Raw genomic sequence first — 15,364 nt, forward strand, 5'->3', positions numbered from 1 at the left:
CCTAACCCTAACCCTAACCCTAACCCTAACCCTAACCCTAACCCTAAACCCTAACCCTAACCCTAACCCTAACCCTAACCCTAACCCTAACCCTAACCCTAACCCTAACCCTAACCCTAACCCTAACCCTAACCCTAACCCTAACCCTAACCCTAACCCTAACCCTAACCCTAACCCTAACCCTAACCCTAACCCTAACCCTAACCCTAACCCTAACCCTAACCCTAACCCTAACCCTAACCCTAACCCTAACCCTAACCCTAACCCTAACCCTAACCCTAACCCTAACCCTAACCCTAACCCTAACCCTAACCCTAACCCTAACCCTAACCCTAACCCTAACCCTAACCTAACCCTAACCCTAACCCTAACCCTAACCCCTAACCCTAACCCTAACCCTAACCCTAACCCTAACCCTAACCTAACCCTAACCCTAACCCTAACCCTAACCCTAACCCTAACCCTAACCCTAACCCTAACCCTAACCTAACCCTAACCCTAACCCTAACCCTAACCCTAACCCTAACCCTAACCCTAACCCTAACCCTAACCCTAACCCTAACCTAACCCTAACCCTAACCCTAACCCTAACCCTAACCCTAACCCTAACCCTAACCCTAACCCTACCCTAACCCTAACCCTAACCCTAACCCTAAACCCTAACCCTAACCCTAACCCTAACCCTAACCCTAACCCTAACCCTAACCCTAACCCTAACCCTAACCCTAACCCTAACCCTAACCCTAACCCTAACCTAACCCTAACCCTAACCCTAACCCTAACCCTAACCCTAACCCTAACCCTAACCCTAACCTAACCCTAACCCTAACCCTAACCCTAACCCTAACCCTAACCCTAACCCTAACCCTAACCCTAACCCTACACCCTACACCCTACACCCTACACCCTACACCCTACACCCCTACACCCTTAACCCTACACCCTACACCCTACACCCTACACCCTACACCCTACACCCTTAACCCTACACCCTACACCCTTAACCCTAACCCTAACCCTACACCCTACACCCTTAACCCTAACCCTAACCTTAACCCTAACCCCTAACCCTAACCCTAACCCTTAACCCTTAACCCTAACCCCTAACCCCTAACCCTAGTACTCCAACCCTAACCCTAGTACTCCTGAAAAAATTAATACTCACAGGAAATTGAGTACTCTGGGAAATATTGGTACTCCTGAAAAACAAGTACTCTGGAAGAAATTAATACTCTGGCAAAATGGGTACTCTCAAACAAAATGAGTACTCTGGAAAAAGGAGTACTCCTGAAATAGTGGTACTCTGGGAAAAAGAGTACTTCTGGGAAAAAGGTACTCCTGAAATAAAGGTACTTAGGGTTAGGGGTTGGGGTTAGGGTTCGGTGCTGGGGTTAGGGTTAGGGTAGGGGATTGGGGTTAGGGTTAGGGAATGGGAATGTAATGTTGGGGTTCTGATTAGGGTTAGGGTAGGGATTTGGGGATGGGGATACCAGCAGCTGGAGGAGCACTGATTAGGGTTAGGGGAGGGAAATGGGGTTGGGGGTGGCAACAGCTGCGGGAGGGCTAATTAGGGTTAGGTCAGGGAAATGGGGTTGGGGGTGGCAACAGCTGCGGGAGGGCTAATTAGGGTTAGGTCAGGGAAATGGGGTTGGGGGTGGCAACAGCTGTGGGAGTGCTAATTAGGGTTAGGTCAGGGAAATGGGGTTGGGGGTGGCAACAGCTGCGGGAGGGCTAATTAGGGTTAGGGCAGGGAAATGGGGATGGGGTTGGTGTCCAAACCCCGTTAAAGACAACCCTAATGGTCAAAATTTATCGTTAAATCTAACCCTAATCCAAGATGGCGGCCCCCACGCGGTCACGTGATTTCTTTCCGACATGGCGGCGGTCACGTGATGTGGAGCAAAATGGCCGCGCCCGGAGGTAACTTCCGGCAACAACATGGCCGCGCCCGGAGGTAACTTCCGGCAACAACATGGCCGCGCCCGGAGGTAACTTCCGGCAACAACATGGCCGCGCCCGGCGGTAACTTCCGGCAACAACATGGCCGCGCCCGGCGGTAACTTCCGGCAACAACATGGCCGCGCCCGGAGGTAACTTCCGGCAACAACATGGCCGCGCCCGGCGGTAACTTCCGGCAACAACATGGCCGCGCCCGGCGCTCACTTCCGGCAACAACATGGCCGCGCCCAGGGTTGACTTCCGGGGAAAACAATATGGCGGCGCCCAGGAGGGCACGTGGCACGGGGACAAAATGGCGGCGCCCGGCGGAATGACGTCACTTCCGGTAAAATGGCGGCCGGCCGGGGCCGGCCTGCTCTTTCGGGTTTCGGGGGGTTTCCGAGGGTCCCGGCGGCCGCGGGAGGCTATTCCGGTTCGCGTGCGGCCGGCGGCGTGGCGGGGAGCGGCTTCCGGGGCGCGGGGTGGTTGCCGGGTTTTCGATCGGGCACTGGGACAGACGGCTATACCTGGGGGGTCCTTGTGGGGGTGTGTCGCTCTCGTGACGTCACGCGGCGGCGCTGTGCATGCAGTGCGGCGCTGTGGACGGCAGGGGGCGCTGCAATTGGGGGGCGTTGTAATGATTGCACTACGAGGAGTGGGACGGCAGGGGGCGCTGTTTCAGTGCTGTGGCGAGCAACAGGGGGTGGTGCGGTTGGTGACGGGGGCTGGTGGATCGGCAGTCGGGGTGGCAGCTAGGGGTGGGGGCTGCGTCTGGCGGGGTGGCAGCTAGCGGTGGGCGGGGACAACAGGGGGCGGGTGCTTGGTTATGGGGGGGGTGGTGCATTGCTGGTGGGGGTGGCCTCTGGGGAGTGGCACCTGGGGCGGGGGACTAATTACCGGGTGGGTGCTTGGGTATGGTGCCTAGTGACAGGTGTGACTCATCAGGTGTGATTGGCAGCAGCTGGGGGTACTGATTAGGGGTGGGTGGGGTTCCTATATACACTATATATAAAAAGAAGAAAAACTATATGTCTGGTGCAGCAGTAGAAAATTTCAGGCTCCCGGGGAGTAAATGCTTTGTTTAATAATTTTTTCTTTTTTTGCTTTACTCCCAGGGAGCCTGAAAGTTTCTACTGCTGCTTTTTTAAAACTATAGCTAGAAAGGAAAACAAAGTTAGAAATAGAAAGAAATGAGAGAGAGAGAGAGAGAGAGAGAAAAGAAAGAGAAAAGAGAGAAGAGAGAGAAAAGAGAGAAGAGAGAGAGAGAGAGAAAAAAGAGAGAAGAGACAAAAAAAGATTAAGAGAGACAAGAAAAAAAGTCAGAGAAGACAGAAAAGAAAGAGAGAAAAATAGAGAGAAAAGAGAAAGAGAGAGAGAGAGAGAAAAGAAAGGATATGGAGAAAAAGGAGAGAAGAAAGAAAATAGAGATGACAGAGACACAAAAGAAGACAGAGAAAGACAAAAAGACCGAAGAAAAGACAGAGAAAAAAGAACACAGAGGAAAAAAAAGAAGTCAGAGAGACAGAGGAGAAGAAAACACAGAGAGAGAAACCAAGACAGAGACAGAAAAGAAAGGAGGGTGGAAAAACTGAAGAACGGGAGTTAAAAGGGAAAAAAAGTGGTTAGGATTAGAGTTACAGCAAAAACTCAGGGTAGAGTGAAAAAGGAAAAGACTAAGAGCAAAAACAGACAAACCAAGGAAAAGGAGAATGCAGACAGAAAAAGAAGCAAGAAGAGGACAGGTGAAAGTTATAAAGGAAAAGAAATAAGGTGCAAAGTAAAGAGAGAAATAGAACAGAGTTACAGAAGCAAGACAGCGTCAGAAAGAGTGAGACACAGAAACAGAGGGTGGGAGACAGATGGAAGTTAAGTGAAAAATAGAAAAGGAAAGTAAGGAGCAAAAGTAAGAAACACAGAGGAAAAAAATTACAAAACCACACCAAAAAAAGACAGGAGCCGTAGGGGGAAGGGGGGGTTTAGGGAAGGGCAGGGGGTATCTTTATTAGGGGTGATTCAACTTTATTACAGGAAATCAGCAAAAGACATAGACATAGAAACAGTGCATACAAATGCAAGCACAGATACAATCCATAGACACAACAATAAAATCTAATTCACGTACAAAGCAGTACAAAGCAGTACAAAGCAGTACAAAGCAGTACAAAGCAGTACAAAGCAGTACAAAGCAGTACAAAGCAGTACAAAGCAGTACAAAGCAGTACAAAGCAGTACAAAGCAGTACAAAGCAGTACAAAGCAGTACAAAGCAGTACAAAGCAGTACAAAGCAGTACAAAGATGAACACAAACTGATAACCTTTTCCTATTTCCATTACATGTTAATCTATGGTTACAGGAAACCCAAAACAACAAAACCACAGAGAAAACAACACTCACCCACCACAGACACTCGCTTCAAATAGCACACAAACCCACCAGCCCTCTCACCAAATCTACTAAATTAAACCCCAGCAATCATTGGTCCTCGGGAACGTGGTTCCCGGGAGCCCCCAAAAAATGCCTCCTGCCTGACGAAAACCCCGGTCCCTGGCCGTTCCGTGCCCGAACTTTGGCGATGAAAGTCGCCTCGCGGACCGACCGGGAGCGAGGAAAAAAAAACCCAGCCGGGGGGAAAAAAAAAAAAACCCCCCGGCTGGGGATTTTTTATTCTAATTTTAAAAATGAGTTGAAAAACCTGAAAAGCAAACAGCATACAAGGTTACAACCCTACAGACCTTCAACAGGCACACACACACACGCATACACACACTCCAGCTTACACACAAACCCACACTACCTCCCACATCAACCGCTCCGCTAACCCTCAGCACACATGCCCACCGCTCCTCGGAACGTGGTTCCCGGGAGCCCCCAAAAAATCCTCCTGCCTGACGAAAACCCCGGTCTCTGGCCGTTCCGTGCCCGAACTTTGGCGATGAACGTCGCCTCGCGGACCGACCGGGACCGAGGAAAAAAAAACCCAGCCGGGGGGAAAAAAAAAAAACCCCCCGGCTGGGGATTTTTTATTCTAATTTTAAAAATGAGTTGAAAAACCTGAAAAGCAAACAGCATACAAGGTTACAACCCTACAGACCTTCAACAGGCACACACACACACGCATACACACACTCCAGCTTACACACAAACACACACTACCTCCCACATCAACCGCTCCGCTAACCCTCAGCACACATTCGCACCGCTCCTCGGGAACGTGGTTCCCGGGAGCCCCCAAAAAATCCTCCTGCCTGACGAAAACCCCGGTCCCTGGCCGTTCCGTGCCCGAACTTTGGCGATGAACGTCGCCTCGCGGACCGACCGGGACCGAGGAAAAAAAAAACCCAGCCGGGGGGAAAAAAAAAAAACCCCCCCGGCTGGGGATTTTTTATTCTAAATTTAAAAATGAGTTGAAAAACCTGAAAAGCAAACAGCATACAAGGTTACAACCCTACAGACCTTCAACAGGCACATACACACACGCATACACACACTCCAGCTTGCACACAAACACACACTACCTCCCACATCAACCGCTCCGCTAACCCTCAGCACACATGCCCGCCGCTCCTCGGGAACGTGGTTCCCGGGAGCCCCCAAAAAATCCTCCTGCCTGACGAAAACCCCGGTCCCTGGCCGTTCCGTGCCCGAACTTTGGCGATGAACGTCGCCTCGCGGACCGACCGGGACCGAGGAAAAAAAAACCCAGCCGGGGGGAAAAAAAAAAAAAACCCCCCCGGCTGGGGATTTTTTATTCTAAATTTAAAAATGAGTTGAAAAACCTGAAAAGCAAACGTCACACACACGAGGTTAAATCCACTCACCCTGTGCTCACACACACAGAGACGAGCACACACAGACAAACACAGCCACAGGCTCTCACACGTGCTCACACGCTCTGCTCGCTTACACGCTCGCTGCGGCCCTTACCTGAGACGCTGAAGAACGTGCTTCGACGCATCTTCTGGCTGCCCCTCCCTGACATCAAATGGTAGATTAGGGAAATCGGTAGCCTCGGGAACCTGTGAGACAACAGAAAGTGGTCAGCAACTGCCAATCTGACAGCCGGGAATTGTCCCCGCTCTGAACCGGTAAGTTTTCTACCCAAAACCCCACAAAACACAAAGCAACAGGAAAATTTCTATAACTGTTCCACCTAACTATGACTAGCTGCCAGGGCAGGGCAGCTCCGACCATAAGCGGTACAACATAGGTACGCATAATATAAGCCAATGCACAAAGTGCCAGTACAGACAATAAAATGCAATGCACTTACATACATTATAAGTACATACAGTATAAGCCAACACAGGTACACACAATATAATCCAAGACAGGTACAACCAAGATAAGTACATACAGTATAAGCCAACACAGGTACATGCTAGATAAGCCAACAGAGGTACATGCAACATAAGTACATACAGTATACGCCAACACAGGTACATGCAACCTAAGTGCATACGGTAAAAGCTGACACAAGTACATGCAATATAAGCCAGCACAAGTACATACAATATAAGTACATACGGTATAAGCCGACACAGGTACATGCAAGCTAAGTGCATACGGTAAAAGCTGACACAAGTACATGCAATATAAGCCAGCACAAGTACATACAATATAAGTACATACGGTATAAGCCGACACAGGTACATGCAACCTAAGTGCATACGGTAAAAGCTGACACAAGTACATGCAATATAAGCCAACACAAGTACATACAATATAAGTACATACAGTATAAGCCAACACAGGTACATGCAACATGAGTACATACAGTATAAGCCGACACAGTACATGCAACATGAGTACATACAGTATAAGCCGACACAGGTACATACAGTATAAGCCGACACAGGTACATACAGTATAAGCCGACACAGGTACATACAGTATAGGTAGATAGATACAATATAAAACAGGACTTAAGATCACTCTGGAAGATGAATTCCTGAGACCTATACCCTTTCAGAAGATGGAACCCATAGAACTACTGCAGTCACGTCAGGAGGGTATGAGACACTACTCCAGAAGTCAAAGAAAATGTCATTGGGAAAAAAGGCACTACCGAAGCTGGTAGTGAGAAGGGAGACTGATGAGAACATCTTCTCTAATCCTACCTGGCTCAGAGTAAAAAGATAAAGAGGGCACAATAAGGAAGATCCAGAAAGGCACATGAGTAGAATATAGGCAATATAGCACACATTAGTGCAGACAAAGCGTCGAGACGTAAGAAAGGCCTTAGGCGTGAAAGACAATGGACACGCGCAACATAACACGGACGCGGATGACCTGACGCAAAGGCAAGCGGGAACTTTCCCCTTAGGGATCTGATATTGCAAACGCAAGATGAGCCACAGGAAAGGAAGACCTGTGATGATGGCACGTGATGATGAAATGTAGCTCGCAAAAAGAAGTTAGTGTCAAAGCAGTTAGGAAGACCCTCCAGACGCTCGGCCGGCCGACGGAAGGAAGCGGACTGCCGGATGACCGTGGCGATAGCTCCGGACCCGAAGGCGAGCCCCTCGGGGAAAACGGCCGTGACTATGCCTAGTCGAGGAAAGCTGACGACGCAAAGTCCACGAGAACGTGCAGATGGGTCGGAACTGCCCTGCCCGGCAAAGGCTCTCGTGAGGCTGAGGACAAACCCTCTCTCTTTAATTTCAAAGAGCCCGTCCCCCTACAGACCTCTCAGCTAAGCTGACGTGAAACTGCCCCCTGTGATACTAAAGGCTTTTCCCCTTCTCCCGACCGCCGCCCCGACACTTAGCTTTTGGAAGACGAGCGGACAAAATCCAGCCTCGGTCGGACGTGCGCGTTGAGATGTTCTCGATGTGTGTGCTTCGGTGCTGCCGCTTCCCGGCTGTGGCTACGAGCCTGCTCAGGGTACCTAAGATACAACAGAAAATGTGACTATTGCCCTCAAAAACAGTAATCCCTGGAACTCCTCCACACCGTGGCCCCAGCTCACCTCAAAACTTGATTTGACTCAGGAGGCATCCCAGAAGACACCTGCAAAAAGAAAATGTACACACTTAGCATGCTGCTACATAACGCTCCCCTATGACTCACCCTGCCTAAACACCGACTCACCTGCCCTCCTCTGTTCCTTGATCATGCTTAGGGCAGCGACAGCACCTGCAAGGAAACAAAGCAAAAAAGCATGCTGAGATACTGGGAAAACACAACCTCCCTACCGTGACAAGTATGCCACACCGATACCTTAGGCTTGCACCCGCCTCGCATGAGCGGCCTCGGCCGGGATAGATCACAAGTGGACCACCTAAAAGAATAAAAAAAAAGAAAAAAAACCAAGAGGAGACAGTTAGAGCTGCACCAGAAACTGAGACCTCAGCAATAAAACTGCGGGTGTACGCTACGCAATGCTCACCTTGCCCGCTGGCCTGGACTGCAGCTCTCTGCCTTGACTTCCTAAAAGGAAAGGCAAAAGAGCTGTGACAGCCAGAATTTATGCTTCCTCTACAGAGGAAAACAGTGACTGACCTGCTTGGGGGAATCCCCTCACCCTAGATGCGGGGCTCTGCCCTGGATTTGATCCTTCTGCATCTGAAAGACAGGTAGGAGAAAAGTCAAAGGGCTGCAGGAAAACTTAGAGGCTCCACACATGTCATGTCCATTTACAAATCCCATCTAGAGGCCAACTAGACCCCACATTACAAATTACAAGCCCCCGAGACGCCTCCAATTGCACCCGGCTACCGGGCAGGGCGGAGCAGCTCCGGCACAAATGTGTGCAGACACCCGTGACACAGGACAGACAGGACAGGACAGACAACAGGGCACAACACACAGACAAAAATCTCTTGGCAAGGAAAATGGCTGCAAGGACTGAGAGAATGCAAAAGGAGATGACTGAGTTCAAACTGACGATCAGCTGCTGAGGCTCAGAGAACCCTGGAGGAAGAAGATGCTAACTGAAGGATTTATTCCAAGAACAGCAAAGATCGATGCCTAGGAATCCTGTGGTCGGAATCCTCTGCCTGCCCTCACATTCTTACAAGTCCTAATCCACCATAATGGATCCAGGTGGGGCATAGCTGTCCGGACAGCTCAGAACAAGACCTGACAAGACACCTGACTGGATGCTTCCAAAGAGAGAACTTTTGACCAGGGAGCTCAGACAGGTATCAGAATCACATGTGTGGCCTGGGTGCCAGGACACGGAATGCAGAGATCACAGATGCTAACAAGGATGCCAGGGTTTCTGACAGGCCCCCCTAAGGTAAAAGACATTGCATACACAAACAACACATAATGCACAACAGACAAAGGACACGAGACACACCGGGACTGCTCTGCCCTGCGCACCGCAGCACTGGGATCAACAGTGAGACGTGGCTTTTATGGGGCCTAAGGGGCCACTTCATGAACACCGCCCAGCTCCAAACTGGACTCAAAAACACCTCCCAGTAATTCCCAAACCAGCACCGTGCCTTCATCCCCTCGGTGGGTCACAGCCCTCTACTTATCTCTCAGACATCTGGGAATGCCAGTCCATCTCAGGTGCAGAGAAAGGCCACCTCGTCAGGTGGGAAGCTGCTGATGGCACCGGGCCGGTGTCTCTCAGACAACTACATTAAAGAGAAACAAACATCAATGCCTGACCTTGGCACCGCATCGGCCAAAACCCCACCACTCTGCTACTCACCGCGCTCCTAATAAGGCCCAGCATCTCCTAACCCTGACCCTCTGCCACATCTGGAATCCATCTGCACCTGAAAGAAAGTTAGAACATATGTCAAACACCACCAGGATAACTCAAAAGCTGCAAACACCTTATGTCAATCTAGGAAGAGCATCTAGAGCTCAAGTACATCCCACGTTACAAATTTCAACTCCCCAGGGCTTGTCCTATTGCAGCAGGCCAGGCAGCAGGGCAAAAGAGCTCCGGCACAAATACGTGCAGACACCCGTGACATGGAACGTGACCAACAGGGGGACGTGAAACACGACACATCATGCTTGCGGTGAGGGCCTCGAGGGAAGAGGGCAAAAGGGACCCCAAAGACACACCAGGTAACAGGCACACCTGACAACACCAGACAGACCGGAGCTGTTCTGCACTGCCCGCCAAAAAGACGCCATCAAAAGTAGAGTCTCTCCCTTCACTTGTCCTAACATGCCCTTGGACAAGATTGCTTCTGCCTCCGCTATTTGTTAAAGCTGGACCAAAAACTCCCAATCTGGTAAACTCCCATCTCCAGACCGAGGCCCCTGACTTATCTTTTGGATGATGAGTGATGGCAATCCACGTTGGTCCTGAAATGAGTCTGCCTCCGAGGGCCCCTGATAGCCTGTTAGCCTCTTGGTCAGCTACAATAAAGAAAACCAAAACAAAAGTATGAGTCCAAAATTATGGGGGACATATCCCAGCCAGTCAGGTACTTGCCCTTTCCTGACTGTGCCTGGCTCCCTCAGGCTCCAGCTTCATCCTGATTCCAAGGCTGTGGCCTGCATTAGGGGCGGCACCTGGGTAAGAGAAAGGCAAAGTTAAATGGCATTGCTGTGAGTGCAGTGGATGACCTTGTGTGCTGCAAGACATGCGAATGCCTCTGCTAGGCTTCTGAACAGCCTTGTGTGGGGGTCCCCCAAATAAACACCCTTTCGCACCCTGCTGCCTGCAAACCCCCTCCCAAGACCGCCTAAGTCGATACCTGATCACCCACCCTCTCCTAGGCACAATCCTCAACTCACCTGAAGCCTCAATCTCAAACATCATCCTTGACACTGGGCAGATCTCTCTTGCGACATGATCAATCCGCTGAAATATTGTTGTGCTTGAGAGCTGAGCAATAAGAACCACTTCTCTCCGCTGCTCACCTTGGCTGCTGGAATCCAGATTTATTTCCTAAAAAGAAAGACAAAGAACAGAGCTGTAACACAGTCACCATACACACTTCTGCTGCAGAGACAAATGGGGCCTCACCTGCTCGGGGCAATCCGCCCACCCGGGATGGGGCCCTCTGGCACAGATTTAATCCATCTCAATCTGAAAAAAAAGGTAGGACAAGAGTCAAACTATTGCAGGATAACTGAGGAGCTCCAGATATCCTGTGTCCATCTACAAATCCCACCTACAGTCCAACTACACCCCACATTACAAATTCCAAGTCCCCGGGATTTCTACTATTGCACCAGGCTATGCGGCAGGGCAGAGCAGCTCCAGCACATACGTGTGCTGACACCCGTGACACAGGACAGGCAGGACAGGACACACAACGGGGACACAACAGGAACAGAAATCTCTTGGCAAGGAAAATGGCTGCAAGGACTGAGAGAATGCAAAAGGAGATGACTGAGTTCAAACTGACGGTCAGCTGATGCGGCTCAGAGAACCCTGGGGGAAGAAGATGCTAACTGAAGGGTTTATTCCAAGAACAGCAAAGATCGATGCCTAGGAATCCTGTGGTCAGAATCCTCTGCCTGCCCTCACATTCTTACAAGCCCTAATCCACCAAAATGGATCCAGGTGGGCATAGCTGTCCGGACAGCTCAAAACAAGACCTGACAAGACACCTGACTGGATGCTTCCAAAGAGAGAAGAGAGTCTGATGCCTGTCTGAGCTCCCCAGTCAAAAGTTCTGTGGCCGGGCTGCCAGGCCAGGGAATGCAGTGATCACAGATGCTAACAAGGATGCCAGGGTTTCTGACAGGCCCCCCTAAGGTAAAAGACATGGCATACACAAACAACACATAATGCACAACAGACAAGGGACACGAGACACGCCGGGACTGCTCTGCCCTGCACTGCCCTGCCTCAGCACTGTGATCAAAAGTGAGACGTGGCTATTATGGGGCCTAAGGGGCCACTTCATGAACACCCCCCACCTCCAAATTGGACTCAAAAACCCCTCCCAGTAATTCCCAAACCAGCACCATGCCTTCATCCCCTCGGTGGGTCACAGCCCGCTACTTATCTCTCAGACATCTGGGGATGCCGGTCTGTGTCAGGAGCATAGAAAGGCTACCTCGTCAGCTGGGAAGCTCCTGCTGGCACCGGGCCGGTGTCTCTCAGACAGCTAGATTAAAGAGAACCAAACATCAGGGCCTGACCTTGGCACCGCATCGGCCAAAACCCCACCACTCTGCTACTCACCGTGCTCCTAAGAAGGCCCGGCACCTCCTAACCCTGACCCTCTGCCACACCTGCAATGCATCTGCACCTGAAAGAAAGTTAGAACATATGTCAAACACCACCAGAATAACTCAAAAGCTGCAAACACCTTATGTCAATCTAGGAAGAGCATCTAGAGCTCAAGTACATCCCACATTACAAATTTCAACTCCCCATGGTTTGTCCTATTGCAGCAGGCCAGGCAGCAGGGCAAAAGAGCTCCAGCACAAATATGGGCAGACACCCGTCACACGGAACGTGACCAACAGGGGGACGTGAAACACAACACATCATGCTTGCGGTGAAGGCCTCGAGCGGAGAAGGCAAAAGGGACCCCAAAGACACAGCAAGTAACAGGCACACGGGACAACACCAGACAGACCGGAGCTGTTCTGCACTGCCCGCCAAAAAGACGCCATCAAAAGTAGAGTCTCTCCCTTCACTTGTCCTAACATGCCCTTGGACAAGATTGCTTTTCCCTCCGCTATTTGTTAAAGCTGGACCAAAAACTCCCAATCTGCTACACTCCCATCTCCAGGCCAAAGCCCCCGACTTATCTTTTGGATGATGAGTGATGGCAATCCACGTTGGTCCTGAAATGAGTCTGCCTCCGAGGGCCCCTGATAGCCTGTTAGCCTCTTGGTCAGCTACAATAAAGAAAACCAAAACAAAAGTATGAGTCGCGAATTATGGGGGACATATCCCAGCCAGTCAGCTACTTGCCCTCTCCTGAGTGTGCCTGGCTCCCTGAGGCTCCAGCTGCATCCTGATTCCAATGCTGTGGCCTGCATTAGGGGTGGCACCTGGGTAAGAAAAAGGCAAAGTTAAATGGCATTGCTGTGAGTGCAGTGGATGACCTTGTGTGCTGCGAGACATGGGAATGCCTCTGCTAGGCTTCTGAACAGCCTTGTGTGAGGGGGCCCTCAAATAAACACCCTTTCTCACCCTGCTGCCTGCAAACCCCCTCCCAAGACCTCCTACCTGGATACCTGATCACCCTCCCTCTCCCAGTCACAATCCTCAATCACCTGAACCTTCAATCTCAAACATCATCCTTGACACTGGGCAGATCTCTCTTGCGACATGATCCATCTGCTGAAAAATTGTTGTTCTTGAGAGCTGAGCAATAAGAACCACTTCTCTCCGCTGCTCACCTTGGCTGCTGGTATCCAGATTCATTTCCTAAAAAGAAAGACAAAGAACAGAGCTGTAACACAGTCACCATACACACTTCTGCTGCAGAGACAAATGGGGCCTCACCTGCTCGGGGCAACCCCCTCAACGGGATGGGGCCCTCGGGCACAGATTCAATCCATCTCAATCTGAAAAAAAAGACAGGGCAAGAGTCAAACTGTTGCAGGATAACTGAGGAGCTCCAGATATCCTGTGTCCATCTACAAATCCCACCTAGAGTCCAACTACACCCCACATTACACATTCCAAGTCCCCGGGATTTCTACTATTGCACCAGGCTATGCGGCAGGGCAGAGCAGCTCCAGCACAAATGTGTGCTGACACCCGTGACGCAGGACAGACAGGACATGACAAACAAAGCACACAACACACAGACAGAAATCTACCGGCAAAGAAAATGGTCGCAAGGACTGATAGAATGCAAAAGGACATGACCGAGTTGAAACTGATGGTGAGCTGATGAAGCTCAGAGAACCCTGGAGGAAGAAGATGCTAACTGAAGGATTTATTCCAAGAACAGCAAAACCAGATGCCTAAGAATCCTATGGTCGGAATCCTCTGCCTGCCCTCACATTCTTACAAGTCCTAATCCACCATAATGGATCCAGGTGAGCATAGCTGTCCGGACAGCTCAAAACAAGACCTGACAAGACACCTGACTGGATGCTTCCAAAGAGAGAAGAGAGTCTGATGCCTGTCTGAACTCCCCAGTCAAAAGTTTTGTGGCCGGGCTGCCAGGCCAAGGAACGCAGAGATCACAGATGCTAACAAGGATGCCAGGGTTTCTGACAGGGCCCCCTAAGGTAAAACACATGGCATACACAAACAACACATAATGCACAACAGACAAGTGACACAAGACACACCGGGACTGCTCTGCCCTGCGCACCGCAGCACTGGGATCAAAAGTGAGACGTGGCTTTTATGGGGCCTAAGGGGCCACTTCATGAACACCCCCCACCTCCAAATCGGACTCAAAAACCCCTCCCAGTAATTCCCAAACCAGCACCGTGCCTTCATCCCCTCGGTGGGTCACAGCCCTCTACTTATCTCGCAGACATCTGGGAATGCCAGTCTGTCTCAGGTGCATAGAAAGGCCACCTCGTGAGCTGGGAAGGTCCTGCTGGCACCGGGCCGGTGTCTCTCAGACAGCTACATTAAAGAGAACCAAACATCAGAGCCTGACCTTGGCACCGCATCGGCCAAAACCCCACCGCTCTGCTACTCACCGCGCTCCTAAGAAGGCCCGGCACCTCCTAACCCTGACCCTCTGCCACACCTGCAATGCATCTGCACCTGAAAGAAAGTTAGAACATATGTCAAACACCACCAGGATAACTCAAAAGCTGCAAACACCTTATGTCAATCTAGGAAGAGCATCTAGAGCTCAAGTACATCCCACATTACAAATTCCAACTCCCCAGGGCTTGTCCTATTGCAGCAGGCTACACGGCAGGGCAGAACAGCTCCGGCACAAATATGTGCAGACACCCGTGACACGGAACGTGACAAACAGGGGAACGAGAAACACGAGACATCATGCTTGTGGTGAGGGCCTCTAAGGGGAGAAGGCAAAAGGCATGCCAAAGACACACTAGGAAACACGGCACAGTGGACAACATGACGCAGACCGGAGCTGTTCTGCGCTGCCCGCCTGAAAGCTGCCATCCAAAGTAGAGCCTCTCCCTTTAGCTGTCCTAAGAGGCCCTTGGACAACATTGCCTTTCCCTCTGCTCATTTTTAAATCTGGCCCAAGAACTCCAAATCTGCTACTCTCCCATCTCCAGGCCGTGGCCCCCGACTTATCTTTTCAATGATGGGTGATGGGAATCCATGTTGCACCTGAAATAAGTCTGCCTCCGAGGGCCTCGTAATGGCCTGCGTGCCTCTTGGTCAGCTACAATAAAGAAAACCAAAACCAAAGTGTGAGTCCAGAGTTATGTGGGCCAAATCCCAGCAAGGCAGCTACTTGCCCTCTCCTGAGTGGGCCTGGCTCCCTCAGGCTCCAGCTTCATCCTGACTCCAAGGCGGCGGCCTTTATTCAAAATGGCAACTGGGTTAAACAAAGGGAATGTCGAATGGCATTCCTGTGACTGCAG

This window comes from Melospiza melodia, unplaced genomic scaffold (genome assembly GCF_035770615.1).
Source record: "Melospiza melodia melodia isolate bMelMel2 unplaced genomic scaffold, bMelMel2.pri scaffold_204, whole genome shotgun sequence".
In the NCBI taxonomy this organism is placed as follows: domain Eukaryota; kingdom Metazoa; phylum Chordata; class Aves; order Passeriformes; family Passerellidae; genus Melospiza; species Melospiza melodia.